The sequence below is a fragment of the Capra hircus genome (assembly GCF_001704415.2).
Source record: "Capra hircus breed San Clemente chromosome X unlocalized genomic scaffold, ASM170441v1, whole genome shotgun sequence".
Classification (NCBI taxonomy): Eukaryota; Metazoa; Chordata; class Mammalia; order Artiodactyla; family Bovidae; genus Capra; species Capra hircus.
This window is the reverse complement of record NW_017189517.1, coordinates 47,024,489-47,038,810: the sequence shown is the minus strand read 5'-3', so window position 1 is coordinate 47,038,810 and position 14,322 is coordinate 47,024,489.

Below are 14,322 nucleotides of genomic sequence, written 5' to 3'. Positions count from 1 at the left end.
GAAACACCTGGAGTAACAGGCAAATTTGGCCTTGGAATGCAGAATGAAGCAGGGCAAAGACTAATAGAGTTTTGCCAAGAAAATGCACTGATCATAGCAAACACCCTCTTCCAACAACACAAGAGAAGACTCTACACATGGACATCACCAGATGGTTAACACCGAAATCAGACTGATTATATTCTTTGCAGCAAAAGATGGAGAAGCTCTATACAGTCAACAAAAACAAGACCTGGACCTGACTGTGGCTCAGACCATGAACTCTTTATTGTCAAATTCACACTTAAAAGGAGAAAGTAGGGAAAACCATTAGACCGTTCAGGTATGACCTACATCAAATCCCTTATGACTACACAGTGGAAGTGAGAAATAGATTTAAGGGCCTAGATCTGATAGATAGAGTGCCTGATGAACTAAGGAATGAGGTTCGTGACATTGTACAGGAGACAGGGATCAAGACCATCCCCATGGAAAAGAAATTCAAAAAAGAAAAATGGCTGTCTGAGGAGGCCTTACAAATAGCTGTGAAAAGAAGAGAAGTGAAAAGCCAAGGAGAAAAGGAAAGATATAAGCATCTGAATGCAGATTTCCAAAGACTAGAAAGGAGAGATAAGAAAGCCTTCTTCAGAAGTCAATGCAAAGAAATAGAGGAAAACAACAGAATGGGAAAGATTAGAGATCTCTTCAAGAAAATTAGAGATACCAAGGGAACATTTCATGCAAAGATGGGCTCGATAAATGACAGAAATGGTATGGACCTAAAAGAAGGAGATGATATTAAGAAAAGGTGGCAAGAATACACAGAAGAAGTTTACAAAAAAGATCTTCATGAACAAGATAATCACGATGGTGTGATCATTCACTTAGAGCCAGACATCCTGGAATGTGAAGTCAAGTGGGCCTCAGAAAGCATCACTAAGAACAAAGCTAGTGAAGGTGATGGAATTCCAGTTGAGCTATTTCAAATCCTGAACGATGATGCTGTGAAAGGGCTGCACTCAATATGCCAGCAAATTTGGAAAACTCAGCAGTGGCCACAGGGTTGGAAATGGTCAGTTTTCATTCCGATCCCAAAGAAAGGCAATGCCAAAAGAATGCTCAAACTACCACACAATTGCACTCACCTCACACGCTAATAAAGTAATGCTCAAAATTCTTCAAGCCAGGCTTCAGCAATATGTGAACCGTGAACTTCCAGATGGTCAAGCTGGTTTTAGAAAAGGCAGAGGAACCAGAGATCAAATTGCCAACATCCACTGGATCATGAAAAAAGCAAGAAAGTTCCAGAAAAAAATCTATTTCTGCTTTATTGACTCTGCCAAAGCATTTGACTGTGTGCATCACAATAAACTGTGGAAAATTCTGAAAGAGATGGAAATACCAGACCACCTTACCTGCCTCTTGAAAAACCTATATGCAGGTCAGAAAGCAACAGTTAGAACTGGACAGGGAACAACAGACTGGTTCCAAATAGGAAGAGGAGTACACCAGGGCTGTATATTGTCACCCTGCTTATTTAACTTCTATGCAGAGTACATCATGAGAAACACTGGGCTGGAAGAAGCACAAGGTGGAATCAAGATTACCAGGAGAAATATCAATAAACGCAGATATGCAGATGACACCACCCTTATGGCAGAAAGTGAAGAGGAACTAAAAAGCCTCTTTTGAAAGTGAAAGTGCAGAGTGAAAATGTTGGCTTAAAGCTCAACGTTCAGAATACGAAGATCATGGGATCTGGTACCATCACTTCATGGGAAATAGATGGGGAGACAGTGGAAACAGTGTCAGATTTTATTTTGGGGGGCTCCAAAATCACTGCAGATGATGATTGCAGCCATGAAATTAAAAGACACTTACTCCTTGGAAGGAAAGTTATGACCAACCTAGATAGCATATTGAAAAGCAGAGATATTACTTTGCCAACAAAGGTCCATGTAGTTAAGGCTATGGTTTTTCCTGTGGTCATGTATGGATGTGAGAGTTGGACTGTGAAGAAAGCTGAGTGCAGAAGAATTGATGTTTTTGAACTATGGTGTTGGAGAAAACCCTTGAGAGTCCCTTGGATTGCAAGGAGTTCCAACCAGTCCATTCTGAAGGAGGTCAGCCCTGGAATTTCCTTGAAAAGAGTGATGCTAAAACTAAAACTCCAGTACTTTGGCCACCTCATGCAAAGAGTTGACTCATTGGAAAAGACTCTGATGCTGGGAGGGATTGAGGGCAGGAGAAGAACGGGACAACAGAGGATGAGATGGCTGGATGCCATCACTGACTCAATGGATGTAAGTCTGATTGAACTCCAGGAGTTAGTGATGGACAGGGAGTCCTGGGGTGCTGCAATTCATGGGGTCGCAAAGAGTCAGACACGACAGAGCAACTGAACTGAATGAATGGTGTTAGAAAGTGTTCTAGTTTCATTCTTTTACGAGTGGTTGACCAGTTTTCCCAGCACCACTTGTTAAAGAGATTGTCTTTTCTCCATTGTATATTCTTGCCTCCTTTGTCAAAGATAAGGTGTCCATTGGTGTGTGGATTTGTCTCTGGGCTTTCTGTTTTGTTCCATTGGTCTATATTTCTGTCTTTATGCCAGTACCATACTGTCTTGATGACTGTGGCTTTGTAGTAGAGCCTGAATTCAGGCAGGTTGGTTCCTCCAGTTCCATTCTTCTTTCTCAAATTTGCTTTGGCTATTCGAGGTGTTTTGTATTTCCATGCAAATTATGAAATTATTTGTTCTAGCTCTGTGAAAAATACCATTGGTTACTTGATAGGGATTGCATTGAATTTGTAGATTGCTTTGGGTATTACATTCATTTTCACTATATTGATCCTCCCATCCATGAACATGGTATATTTCTCCATGTATTAGTGTCCTCTTTGATTTCTCTAACTCTTTACAACTCCATGGACCCCATGGAGGACCACCAGACTCCATGGGATCTCTAAACATGAATACTGGAGTGGGTTTCCATTTCCTTCTCCACATAATCTTCCACGAATTGAACTCACTTCTCCTGCATGGTAGGCATATTCTTTACCATTTGAGCCACCAAGGAAGCCCCAGAAAACACCACAACCAGACAAGGCACTGATGTTGTAATTATCAGACCAGATATTTCAAACAAGTTAAAAAAAAAAGTATATATGATATACTAAGAAAGGAGAGAAGATAGAATCCTATGAAATTCTCAATTAATACAACAAAAGACAGAAAAATGCTGAAGATAAAATTAGGAACAAAGAATAAGGGCAACAAATAGAAAAGAGTAGTGAATCTGAGTGTTAGTCATGTCCAACTGTTTGTGACTCCATGGACTATAGTTTGCCAGGCTCTTTTGTCCATGGAATTCTCTAGGCAAGAATACAGGAATGGGTTGCCATTCCCTTCTCTGGGGTCTTCCTAACCCAGGGATTGAACATAGGTCTCCTTCATTGCAGGCAGATTCTTTATCATTGAGCCACCAGGGAAGCCTAGTAATGAATATGGTAGATATTAATCCCAATATATCAAAAATCACTTTGAATGTCAGGACTTCCCTGTAGGTCATGATAAATTATCTACCTACAATGCAGGAGACCAGAGTTCTATCCCTGGGTCAAGAAGATCCTCTGGAGAAGGGAATGGCAATCCATTCCAGTATTCTTTCCTGGAGAATCCTATGGACAGAGGAACCTGAGGGGCTAAAGTCCATGGGGTCGCAAAGAGTCAGATATGACTGAGCAACTAACACACACACACACACACACACACACACACACACACACACACACTTTGAATGTCAGTGGCTTAAATGTACAAATTAAATGACACTACTATAAGAGTTTATTAAAAAGCATAAATCTTTTGGACTCCGTGGGAGAGGGTGAGGATGGGATGATTTGGAAGAACGGCATTGAAACATGTATAATATCTTACGTGAAACAAATTGCCAGTCCAGGTGTGATGCATGATACAGGATGTTTGGGGCTGGTGCACTGGGATGACCCACAGGATGGTATGGGGAGGGAGATAGGAGGGGGGTTCAGGATGGGGAACACGTGTACACCCATGGCAGATTCAGGTTGATGTATGGCAAAACCAATGCAATATTGTAAAGTAATTAGCCTCCAATGAAAATAAATAAATTTATATTTTAAAAAAAGCATGATGCAAAATATGTTATCTACAATAAACCCACTTTAAATATAAAGACACATATAGATTAAAGGGAAATGAATGGAGAAAAGTATATCCTTCTAACCAATCAAAGAAAGCAGGAATAGCTATATTAATTTCAGACAAAGCAGACCTCAAAGTAAGGAAAGTCACTAGGGATACAGGCCATTATATAGTGAGAAAGGGATCAAGTTATCTAAAAAGACATAAAAATCCTTAATGTGTATAAGAGCAGAGCATCAAACTATGTAATGCACAAACTGATAGAACCATGGGGAAAAATAAATGACTCTACTGTCCTAGTTGGATACCCAATACCCTTCTCGAAAATGGACAGATCCAGTGGATAGAAAATCAATAAGTACATAGTTGAACTCAACAACACCATCAACCAACTGGATATAACAATATCTATAGACTGCTTTATTCAATATCAGAATATACATTTTTCTCAAGTTCACATGGGATATCAGTTCAGTTCAGTTCAGTTCAGTTGCTCAGTCATGTCTGACTCTTTGCGACCCCAGGAGTCGCAGCACACCAAGCCTCTCTGTCCATCACCAGCTCCTTGAGTTCACTCAGATTCACGTCCATCGAGTCAGTGATGCCATTCAGCCATCTCATCCTCTATCGTCCCCTTCTCCTCCTGCCCCCAATCCCTCCCAGCATCAGAGTCTTTTCCAATGAGTCAACTCTTCCCATGAGGTAGCCAAAGTACTGGAGTTTCAGCTTCAGCATCATTCCTTCCAAAGAACACCCAGGGCTGATCTCCTTCAGAATGGATTGGTTGGATCTCCTTGCAATCCAAAGGACTCTCAAGAGTCTTCTCCAACATCCCAGTTCAAAAGCATCAATTCTTTGGCACTTAGCTTTCTTCACAGTCCAACTCTCACATCCATACATGACCACTGGAAAAACCATAGCCTTGACTAGACGGACCTTTGTTGGCAAAGTAATGTCTCTGCTTTTCAATATGCTCTCTAGGTTGTACACTAAGATAAACTACATTCTGTGTCATAAAACACAGCTGAAAAAATTAACAGAAGATAAATCATACAATGTCTTCCCTCACACCACAATGGAATTAAACTAGAAATCATTAACAAAAATATAACTTGAAAAGCCCCAAATATGTCAATATTAAATAAAATACTTTGAAATACCACATAATTCAGAGAAGATATCTCAGTTTACATTTAAAAGTATTTTCAACTCAATGAAAATACAATTTATCAAAATTTGTAGAATAGAGTGAAAGCAGTGTTTAGAAAAAGTTGTATAGCACTGAATATATACATTAGAAAAGAAGGAAGGTCTAAAATCAATCATCTGTTTCCACTAGAAAACAATCAAATTAAATCCCCAAAGCAGCGGAAGAAAAGCAATAATAAGAGTCAGAGCAGAAATCAATGAAACTCAAAACAGAAAAACAATGGAAAAAATTAACAGAACCAAAAACTGGTAATTTGAAAAAATCAGTGAACCAATAAGCCTTTAGCCAGAATAAGAAAAGAGATAAGACACAAATTCCAATAACAGAAATGAAATTACTAACTACAGATTCCATGGACATCAAAATGATAATAATAGTTCAAACAAGACTATGCCCGCAAATTTGACAACCTAGATGAAATTTAGTAATACTACGAAAGTCACAGTCTGCCAAAACTCACACAAAAAGAGATTATCCAACTAAGCTTATATCCGTTAATAAAACTGAACCAATAAATAATAACATTCCCAAAGAGAAAGTATCAGACCCAGACAGATTTACTATTGAATAGTACCAAACAGTTAAATAAGAAATTATGCAAATTAGCTACAATCTTTTTTCAGAGGATAAAAGCGTAGGGAATAATTCCTAACTCATTTCCTTAGGCCAGTTTTACCTTAATATAAAAACCAAATAAGACATTACAAGAAAAAAGTACTACAAACCAATGTATTATGAACACAGTTGGAAATATCTCCAATAAAATATTAACAAATCAAATATAAAAAACTATAAGAAGAAAAATAAAAGGTATAAGAAACACCACAGTGACTAAGTGGGACTTACCCTAGGTATAGGAGACTAGTTCAATATTTGAAAATCAAGTATAATCTACCATATCAACTATAATCAAGTACACTAAATCAATTTGTACTGTAATCAAGTATAATCTGCCATATCAACTGATTAAAAAGGAGAAATAACATGATCATATCAATAGATGAAGGAAAGCATTTAACAAAATCTGTCATTCATGATAAAACCTCTCAGCAAATTAAAAATTGGGGAGAACTTTCTCAGTTTGATAGAGACTATCTACAAAAACTTAAAGCTAACATATACAATGATGAGAAGCTTAATACTCTCCCAATGTGTGGATGTGAGAGTTGGACTGTGAAGAAGGCTGAGCGCCAAAGAATTGATGCTTTTGAACTGTGGTGTTGGAGAAGACTCTTGAGAGTCCTTTGGACTGCAAGGAGATCCAACCAGTCAATTCTGAAGGAGATGAACCCTGGGATTTCTTTGGAAGGAATGATGCTAAAGCTGAAACTCCAGTACTTTGGCCACCTCATGCGAAGAGTTGACTCATTGGAGAAGACTCTGATGCTGGGAGGGATTGGGGGCAGGAGGAGAAGGGGACGACAGAGGATGAGATGGCTGGATGGCATCACTGACTTGACGGATGCGACTCTGAGTGAACACCAGGAGTTGGCGATGGACAGGGAGGCCCGGCGTCCTGCGATTCATGGGGTCGCAAAGAGTCGGAAACGACTGAGCGACTGAACTGAACTGAACTGAAGATCCCACTAACAAAGCAAGGATTTCCCCTCTCTTTACTCCTTTTCAGTATTGTACTAGATGTCCTTGTCAATGCAACATAGCAAGAAAAGGAAATAAAAGGCATACGAATTGGGAAAGAAGTTATAAAACTGTCTATGTTTGCTGATGACATGATCATCTACATAAAAAAAAAAAAAATCTCAAGTATCGGCAAAAATATCCTGAAACTAATAAGCAATTATAACAATTTTGCAAGATTAATACATGCATACAAAAATCAATTGCTTTCCTATATATAAACAATGAACAAGTGGAGTTTGAAATTGAAACACAATATCATTTACATTAACATCCAATAAAGTTTAAAACTTAGGTGTAAATCTAATAAAATATATGCAAGATTTATATAAGAAAAACTGCTAATAAAAAGTTCTGATGAATGGAATAAAAAAGAACTAAATAAAAGTAAAGATATTCCATATTCATGGATAGGAAAAAAATCAATATTGTGAGGATGTCAATTCTTTCCAAATTGATCTATAGATTCAATGAAATCTCAATCAAAATTCTAGCAAGTTATATCATGGATATTGGCAAATTGATTATAAATTTTACATTGAGAGGCAAAAGACCCACAATAGTATTTGTGAAATGAAGTGTTTTCTGCTTTTAGGCTCTACCAGTGGACAAGCCTTTCCCAAATGCAAATATCTGAGCCCAAGTAAAACAAAGTCAACTATTTGGAAGCCATCAACTACCTTCTCCCTGATAAGTGCTGAGGAGCTGTGGGGGATGTGAGTGGAGGCCATCTGCCACATTCACCATCTTTTAGGGTAAATGAGAAATTAGTATGTGAACAATAGAGAAAGCAGGACTGGCCCCAGATAGTTAGACGCATATGAAAGATGTGATTTCAGCAAGCCTGGATGCTTGCATCTTCCCATACATAGAAGATCATTAAAACTCTTCATGTGTGAGATTTAGTTTTCACTTTATTAGTAGTAATCTTTCAATGTTCAGGTTACCTGCCCCTTGCTGCAAACTTGTATATAGCCTGGCTCTTCCCCTGCCTCCTCAGAGTCAGCTCTCTCAGGGTCACTTGAGATACTTTTTCTGGGCTCAAGTCTTAACATTCTCGCTGAATAAAATTTAACTCTCAATTTTTAGATTGTATTTTTTTTAGTTGACAGTTTTGGCAACCAACATGAAGGGACCCAGAGTAGATCTCTCTCCTCCACCTGAACTCTACAAGAAATCAAGGCCATGGTACCAGCACAGGCCCCTTGTGCCCATCCACTTCCTTGGGAGTTCGGAATGGGTTTGAGAAGTCTCTCCTGATCCTCGGATCTCCCATATTTGTTGAGATCCTGAATTTTTATTTGGTGGAGTATAGCAGGCACCTGCTCACCTCTCAGTTGAAGAACTGTAGGGGACCCAGCTGAAAGACCACCAGGACATACCCATCTGTGACCTAGATACTGGGTGGGGCTCAGTTGAAGGATACTGAGAAAATACCCACCCAGTGGAAAGGCACTGGTGAAGGCAGGCTCAGTCGGATGTTAAGGAGAAATACCTGGGGCTCTGTTGAGAAACACTGAGGTGGTTCTGTTCTAGAAAGACATGAGGAACAGAGCTCATGCTTGCAAGTACCTAGTTAACAGGAGAAATTAAATCTCACCCTAAATATTGAGGGGGCTCTTTAGTATGTATGTAGTCAAAATTTAAAAAGCCGGCTTGGTAATACCTTAAACAAGGCATTCTAGGGGGCAGCTCAGATTTCTCTGTGTCTTTGAGATGTAAATGTTCTGTCTGATTTTCCTAGGTTGTTCTATTGTGTGCTTGTGCTAGGCCTATAAGAGATCTCTTTGGATTCTTAATCATTTGCATCTCTCTGGAGATATAATTTATTGAGGGCCAAATGGGATCTTTTGAAAATTAGAGAAACTAACAAATTCTTAAATCCAGACCACTCACATTGTAAACAATTGTTTTGTTTGAACTTATAAAACAAAAGTAAAATTAACCCAAGAACTTTTTATTTTAGAATGAGAAACTGGTTTAGGAAGCTTCACTGAGGCCTTCTCCTCAATGGGCCTTACAGATGCTAATAAGAGCAATTGAGAATATCAGCAAAAAACTTGAGGAGAAAAAGGTCTAGCTATTATTTCAGTGATGTTAAAAAAATTAAAAAGGAGTTACCTAAAATGAATTTAAAAATATTCTTTGGATGGTATTTAGAATGGCATAAATAAAATAGATATTTATGTGATTAAAATAAGATTTGATATTACTGTACTACCTAAAGTTAATGAGCCAAGAGAGATCCCCCCTACTGGTCCCCAACATTAAAAACCAAAAAAATCTGTTCTATTTACCCAGTTTAAAGTTGCATATTTAAGGGGCTAGAAAAATTTACACTGAAATATCTGACCAACAATTATTTTGGGACAGATAGGCCAAGGGGCCTGACTTCCTTTGCTCTACCCTACTCTGGGGATCCCAGAGCCTTCTATATAAAAGTAGGTAAAATAGGGATCAACAACAAAAAAGCTTTCTAAACTCTCTTCTAAGATCAAGCAAAGCTTGTTGACTGGATCCTTATGAAAACTAAAGTTAAAGGTATAGCAGTTGGTAGAATTTAGATAAAGGTATATAAATTAGCATATTTAAAGTGGCTTGACATAAAGTCGTTACAGCTCTTACTTAATTATATTGTGGAATAAACAAGGCATATAGATTTCCACTAAGGAACTATTAACTAATCGTACCAAGGAAACCAACCGTTACCTGAGTAATACAAAGTAAGTAAACTGAGAACTAACATGTAAGGGTTAATAATTTAAAAAAAAATAGTGATTTTTGCATTGATTTAATTTATAAGCTCAGAGAAATCTTTGTTAAATGCCTTATACAAACCTATGAAGACATGATCAATTAAAACTCTAAGGTTATAAAACATGTGCATTTGTGTTAAGTCACTTCATTCGTGCCGGACTCTTTGTGACTCCATGGACTGCAGCCTGCCAGGCTCCTCTGTCCGTGGGATTCTCCAACAAGAACACTGGAGTGGGTTGCCATGCCCTTTTCCAGGGGATCTTCCCAACCCAGGGATCGAATCTGCATGTTTTAAGTCTCCTGCATTAGTAGGTGGGTTCTTTACCACTAGTGCCACCTGGGAAGCCTCTAAAAAAAAAAAAAAAAAAAGTTATGAAAGTTTTAAAACATAGAACTTCGATTATACAGAGTGAAGTAAGCCAGAAAGAAAAACACCAATACAGTATACTCACACATATATATGGAATTTAGAAAGATGGCAATGATGACCCTGTATGCAAGACAGCAAAAAAGACACAGATGTGTATAGCAGACTTTTGGACTCAGAGGGAGAGGGAGAGGGTGGGATGATTTGGGATAATCGCATTGAAACATGTATACTATCATGTAAAAATCGAATCACCAGTCTATGTCTGATGCAGGATACAGCATGCTTGGGGCTGGTACACGGGCATGACCCAGACTGATGTTGTGGGGAGGGAGGAGGGAGGGGGGTTCATGTTTGGGATCGCATGTACACCCATGATGGATTCATGTCAATGTATGGCAAAACCAATACAGTACTGTAAAGTAAAATAAAGTAAAAATAAAATTTTAAATTAAAAAAATTAATAAAAAATAAATAAAAATAAAACATAGAACTTCATAAATTAAATTTCAGTTTGAATTAAAAATCTTACCTCTGATTTTAGTAACTTTAGATGGCAGAAAGGTTCTTTGGAAAACTACCTTTGTCTCACATATGTCTAAACCAGAATATGAATACAGGCATCTAGGAGCTAAGACTAAGACCAATTAAGCAATCAAGACCTGGGAAATCAAGGGGAAAAAAAGCAGCAGTCTTAAATTGAAACTGCTGAGTATGTTCCCTCCGCCAAACCTTACAGATAATAAGCCTTAATCATCTGAACAAGTAACTTTAAGTTATTCCAACTGTTTAACTGTTTGTAAGTTGATATCAATATTGTAATATCTGGTTCATATCTAAGCTTTTAGTGAAGCCATGAGATCTCAACATTGTCTATGTCTGTGTACACATTATACATATAAGATATCTTTACTTCTGAAAAGTATTATTAGAATCAGCTTTATAAAGAGCTCTAATTAATTTTAATGAAAAGCACTTAACATTTAAAGAAAACTGGCCAAGATGGCTTTCAGGTTCAAGTGAACTGGGAATATTCACTATTAGGTTGATTCCTGATGTTTAAGTCTGTGGATCTAAATTAACACATGTCAACTACAAATTGGCACTTACCAAGAGCATTGCCAATGACTGAACAACAAAGGCATTTGCCATCTGCCATGGTGATTGAACACAATGCTGCTATAGCTGTTGACCTTCATCAACCCGTGAGGGAATTCAAGGTGGAGCGATGTACTCTGTGCTCCAGAGAATCTAGTGAGACAGGTCTTTAGATAGTTGGATGTTTTTAGGAACAGATTTTATCATCTCAATCTTTGCATCTCCTCATATATAAAGAAGTACTAAATCTCTTCATGGTGACATCAGATCCTCATGAGTAACAAAAAACCTTTTGTAAAATGAGTGCTTTATGGTATTGAACTCCCTCTTCACCAAAACCTCATATATTGACCTTTGTCCACTGCTGCTTTGGAGCAATCTTTCAGAGCTATCTGAGATGCTGCCTCCCAGGCTGCAGTCCTCATTTTGCTTCAAATAAAGCTTAACTCGAAACTCTCAAATTGAACAAAGGCACTTTAGTTTATAGTCAAGCAGAGGGGCAGGGTCCTCCAGGCAAGCCATTGAGTACGATTATAATAATAAAAGCAAGTCAGAGATATTGGCCTTTTGTCTTGACTTTGAAATCTTTTTAGAAATCCATGGGTGAGAACTCCTGTGTGTCTGGTGGTTTTTCTCTTACTCCTTTCCTCTATCCTTCCTTTCCTCTCTCCCTTCCTCTTCAGATTTATTGAATGATAATTTAAAAAGTCTTATATATTTAGGGAGGTTGCCCTAAGATGGTGGAGGAATAGGACAGGGAGATCACTTTCTCCCCCACAAACACATCGAAAGATCATTTGAACGCTGAGCAAATACCACAAAACAACTTCTGAATGCTGGTGGAGGACACCAGGAACCCAGAAAGGTAGCCCATTGTCTTCAAAAGGAGGTAGGACAAAATATAAAATATAAAAAGACAGACAAAAGAGTTAGGGATGGAGAACCATCTCAAGGAGGGAGTCTTAAAAAGAGAAGTTTCCAAACACCAGGAGACTCTCTCACTGGTGGGTCTGCGGGGAGTTTTGGAATCTTAGAAGGCAACATAATGGAAAGGAAAAATAAATAAATAAAACCCACAGATTGTGGGTCCAACAACGCCTAGTGCAGAAGTAACTCAGACGCTCATGTCCACCACCAGCAAGTGGGGGCTGAACAGGGAGGCGCAGGCTGCACTCCTTAGAGTAAGGACTGGGCCTGAATGCCCTGAGGGCTGTCTGAGGCAGCTAACGTGAGATAGCAACCCAAGCCATGGGATAGCCAGAGAGGGAAAAAAAAAAAAAAGAGGAAAGAGAGACAGAGAGAGAACTTTTCCACAAAAAGCTCTAATGAAGATCATGGCATCTGGTCCCATCACTTCATGGGAAATAGATGGGGAAACAGTGGAAACAGTGTCAGACTTTATTTTGGGGGGCTCCAAAATCACTGCAGATGGTGACTGCAGACATGAAATTAAAAGACACTTACTCCTTGGAAGGAAAGCTATGACCAACCTAGAGAGCATATTCAAAAGCAGAGACATTACTTTGCCAACTAAAGTCCATCTAGTCAAGGCTATGGTTTTTAGTCATGTATGGATGTGAGAGTTGGACTGTGAAGAAGGTTGAGCACCAAAGAACTGATGCTTTTGAACTGTGGTGTTGGAGAAGACTCTTGAGAGTCCCTTGGACTGCAAGGAGATCCAACCAGTCCATTCTGAAGGAGATCAACCCTGGGATTTCTTTGGAAGGAATGATGCTAAAGCTGAAACTCCAGTACTTTGGCCATCTCCTGTGAAGAGCTGACTCATTGGAAAAGACTTTGATGCTGGGAGGGATTAGGGGCAGGAGAAGAAGGGGACGACAGAGGATGAGATGGCTGGATGGCATTACTGACTCGATGGACGTGAATCTGAGTGAACTCTGGGAGTTGGTGATGGACAGGAAGGCCTGGCGTGCTGCGATTCATGGGGTCGCAAAGAGTCGGACATGACTGAGTGACTGAACTGAACTGAACTGAACTGAAAGCACTGCTGGGCCCAATCACAGAACAAAGGACTGAGCAAATACCAGAGGAGAGCTAGCCCGCTGCGGACTAGCCCATCCCCCGCCAGAGGCAAGGAGGCAGGCAGGCACCAGCCAGAGCCAGAAGGAAAGGGACAAACTCAGCCCCAGAGACAGCATCCACTACCAAACTGCAATCAGGCTCTCAGTTGCTAACCAAGTCTTCCTGGGATCCTGGACAGCTGACATCCATCAGGAGGGTCGCAGCCACAGATCAGCTCCCCAGAAGAGACACATGGCACACATGAGATGCAGCTGCACACCCAGGATACTGAGTGGCTGGGACCGGGGTGGTGATAAGATGCAATGCACCTGGGGAGTGTGCAGTCACCAAGCACCTGGTCACCTGAGCTGCTCGGACCTGGGAAGGGCACAAAACGCAGGGACAAAACTCAGGCTCAACTGAGTCTGTGCCTTTGTGGAGTACCCACGAACCTGAACCTGAGCAGCACAGATCAGGGCCCACCTCAGACAGTTACCAACAGAGAAACCTGAAGCCTAAGCAGTGTAAACCGGGAAAGCACACATGCTGTGAGCGGGGCCAAACCCAGTGTGACCCAGACACTGCGAGCACTCCCCACACATGCCAGTGATATTTGTATGCAGTGTTCCTCCCTCCCCACAGCACAATTGAACAAGTGAGCCTAAATAAATGACCACTTTTGCCCCCTTGTGTCAGGGTGGAAGTTAGATACCGAAGAGACTTGCAAACAGAGGAAGCCAAAATAAACAAAGAAGAGGGTATGGCTCTGGAAGTGACAGGTGCAACAGATTAAAACCCTGTAGTTAATACTGACTACATTGGAAGGGACCCATAGACCTTGAGAAGAAGTATAAGGTGGAACAAGGAACCATCTGAAACAAAAACTGACCACACACTACCCTCAACACCTCCAGAGAAATTCCCAGATATATTTTACTATTATCATTTTTAAATTTCTTTTTAATTTAAAAAACTTTTAAGCTCTTTATTAATCTTTAACTTTCATTTTTAAAACCTATTACCTTGAAGAAAATACCCTATTTTTAAAGCAAATTTCATAATTTTTATATA